This window comes from Mycteria americana, chromosome 1 (genome assembly GCF_035582795.1).
Source record: "Mycteria americana isolate JAX WOST 10 ecotype Jacksonville Zoo and Gardens chromosome 1, USCA_MyAme_1.0, whole genome shotgun sequence".
NCBI lineage: Eukaryota > Metazoa > Chordata > Aves > Ciconiiformes > Ciconiidae > Mycteria > Mycteria americana.
In genome coordinates, this window is record NC_134365.1 from 177,825,544 (window position 1) to 177,829,349 (window position 3,806).

General features: G+C 39.2%; 1 pseudogene; it reads left to right on the forward strand.

Annotated features, from left to right (window-relative positions):
- The first annotated feature begins 1,265 nt into the window (after nt 1-1,265).
- On the forward strand, nt 1,266-1,956 carry LOC142407511 (uncharacterized; annotated as a pseudogene).
- The last annotated feature ends 1,850 nt before the right edge of the window (nt 1,957-3,806 follow it).

A 3,806-nucleotide genomic window follows, 5' to 3' on the forward strand; every position in this document is an offset into this window, starting at 1 on the left:
AAAAAAATATTGAGAAATACAAAGACTGTCTTGCTAGAGAATCCTAACCCTACAAATACTTATACTTACCTTCAGACGGTCACAACTTTTATGATCACCAGTGTCATTCATTGTTGTGTCACTGATGCTATGCGTTTTGAAATTACATTATTGAGGATAGCCTCACCTGACAGCTCTACCATGAGCTGCCAGATGGCAGACTGATTCAAGGATAACACAACAGTAAATACTTTATGATTTCCTTAATTTATCATAATTTTCCTGCTGGGTACTCCACAGATGTAATATAGTTTCTCTGAACATCTTGGAGTTTCTTCGTTATATACATATACATGTGTATGTATTTAGCTGTATATATGAATTATATGATTAAGTGGCATAGAGGCTAATTGTTTAGTGCTTCTTAGCAAACACCAGGCATATATCCAAAACATGTCTGATATTACAATATTGTCCTATGTATAGAAATTAAGCTCCTAAAAATCCTACTTAGCCTGTAATTTTTCTCCAATCTAAAAAGATGTAACATTCTCCCAGCAGGGTAGAATAAGGAATAAACAACAACAAAAAGTGTTTAATTGCACCTTATCTCAGTTATATAATTGAGTCTGAAGAGAGGAGTTCACCAGCTCTACCTCTGAAAGGGTTATAGATATTTTTTGTCACTTTATATATACATTTTACTGGTCTTTATTTCTCTGAATGATAAGGTAAGCTCAAATTCTGGATCAAGATAATTATAATAGAAACAGTATTAACAGCAAATTCAAGTGTAAGTAAGACAATAGTTCTAGAAAAAGAAATACTTAATCACACAGTAAAAAAAAAAAAGAAAAAAGGTAAAAAAGCAAAGCAAAGAAAATTACAATTAAAGATATATATTAACAATCTGGATTCCTCCATGAATGTATATCACCTTGCTATATGTCCATCCGAAAGATTGCCAAAGTTTTAAGACTCTAAAAGGAAATATGCATTCTTTTTTCTTCATTATGATTAACTCAGCCATGTGAAATTTAATTTGCTGTGCATACTTCAACACATGCAAAAATATACAATACTTGTCAAATATCAGTATTGTTTTACCATTACCTTTATTTCACATTTATTGCTCTATTTATTTATTTACTTATTTCTATGTTATTCTGAGTAGGGTCTTATGGACAATTAACCTCTATTCTCAGTTCCATGACTACTGAATACAAAAGGTGGAATCACCCATTGGATCACAGCACAGCCCCTGAGTTGTGAAGCTGAGTGACAAAATGTCTGACTCAGAGGATGAAGATTCTTTAAGGAAGATCAGCAATTTATCTCTGCTGGCCCCATCTGCCATCTCCTCTCACATGACACAATTTAGCCAAACACTCTGGAAGGAGAATCAGGCCCTTCGAGAAAGAGAAAACCTTCAGCAAAAGAACAGAGCTTTTGGTATGGAGAACAAAGACTATTATCAGGAGAATCAGAGTAACCAGAGAGAGAACAAAGTCCTTTGGGAAGAGAATAAAATCCTTCAAGAGAAGCATAGGGACTCTTCAGAGGAAACAAAGCACCTTGAGAAACAGCAAAAGGCCCTCCAACAACAAAATAAAGCCCTCAGAGAAGAGATTAAGGCTCTCAAAAGATAAGAAAGAGCATTTGCAATGGAGGAAAAAGCTCTTCAGCGAGAGATTTTAGCTTTATGGGAGGAAAACAAGGCCTTCAAGGAGCACCTTAAGGCTCTTCAAGAGGACAACAAAGCCGTTCAGGAAGAGGAAAAAGCTCTTTTTGAGAAAAAAAAATGCCCTCAGTGAGGAGAAATTTGCCCTCCAAGAGAACAGGGCCCTTCAAGATGAGAAAAAGGCCCTACAAAATCAGGAGAAGGCTCTCCAAGAAGAGGAGAAAGTCCTCCGTGAATGGAGTAAGATACTTCAAGAGGAGAAATAAAGCACTACAAGTAAAGAATCAGATGTTTAGGAAGATTTAGCAGGAGGAATAAAGAGTTTACAAAGACAATAATTTTCATTCTTAGCCAGCTATTATGGTCTTGAAAGGGTTAAATCCCTGACAGTCCCTGACTAAGACATAGACTTGCATTTTTTTAGTTTCACTCATCCTTGTTCTCTTTTGTTCTCTTCCCCTGCAAAGATAGTTTTGGTTACCTGCTGAGCAGAGTTGTTGGTGGAACATCTCCTGTGACTTCTTACCTGATAGGACTAAGCAGGCCTTGAGCAAGCTCGTTAGGCTTCCTAATTAAATCACTGATAAGAGGAACTTAGGACAATTGTGCCAAAGATAAGCACCAAAGAACTAGCTTAAATCGACCCCCTTGTAACATTCCGAGGCCGAAGGACTGATGAGCTAACTCAATGACTATATATGGACAAAGGAAGCCCAAAGTTCAACTAGTGGACAACGTGAGGAAGACTATGGAAGACCACCGGGAGGGTGAAGAGACCCTAACCCTAATTTTACTGCGCATGCTTGGACTATGTAAATGAATTCCGGGAACTCATCACCATAAAACTGCCCTTTTCAAGAAATCTGATGAATATGTATGATTTTTCTGTATATGAACTGATGTGTTGTGCTAACCTGGCGGAGCACTTGTGGCAGAGCAATCCCCAGTGCTGCCCAGCGCTGCAATAAAGAATACCTGCTTAATAGTCATCCCGACTATTGAGTTCTGATTTCGGCTTTTCACGGCAACAGTCTAGTCTTCATAACAGAACACCAGCAGCAACTAAAGGATAAAACCAGGCATAAAGTAGTCTGTTAGGCTTAGTGCAAAAGCCTAGGAAGTTTGAAAGCGCTGAAACAAGGGTGTTGGTATCTTGGATCCCTGAAGCCTAATAAATTACTGCTAGCAATACATAAGGCATATCTGCGGATGTCTGCTTTATTGAGATATTGAATACCACAGAATGCAAGTTTCTTATTATAGTATTTCAAAGTTTAGATTGGCACATTTTTTTTACGATAGAATATTGGAGGATATTTATAGAAAATGGATTCTGATGTGTCGTGGTTTAACCCAGCAGGCAGCTAAACACCACACAGACGTTTGCTCGCTCCCCCCGCAGTGGGGTGGGGGAGTGTGGCAAGTGCACCCACCCTGATAGAAGACCGTGGGCATTAGGACCACTGTGTCCTTACTTTTTGTGAGTACCTTGCTGAGATACTCACAGTAAAGTACTGTGAGTACTTTACTGAGACCTGTGCTGACCAGCTCGGACACACTTTGGGCGAGGAGAAGAAGTTGAGGCCCTCAGGCAATCAGAATTGACCACAGGTCATATTCGACTGGGATGTAAAATGGAGCCCTGATGGATAGGGAAAATGCAGTTGGTCCTCCTCACAGTAGCAAGTCTGCCGTTGGGGGACTCTCCCTTTGGGTTGGGACTCTCCCTTTGGTTTGAGGATGAGAGTCCTCATCTCATAGGTGAGTGATTGCGCGAATTTTGGATCCTCGTTCCCAAGGCCGGCTGTGAAGTAATAATTCCTTTGTACATTATCCTGAACCTGTGGTTTGAACGATTTTGATAAGTCTTGTTTCTAGTTAGTTTTCTGCTAAACAATTTTGGTTCAAATAAAGTTTGTTTTATCACCTGCCTAATTTGACTTTGTGTGCCTCCATGACAGGGAGAGAATCGGAAAAAAAAGGTAAAACTAGTGGATTGAGATAAAAACAAGTTAATAGGACAAAAAAGGAAAGGAAAAGAATAATAATGATAAAAGAATATACAGAACAAGTGATGCACAATGCAATTGCTCACCACCCGCTGACCGTTGCCCAGCCAGTTCCTGAGCAGTAGCTGTGCCCCCCT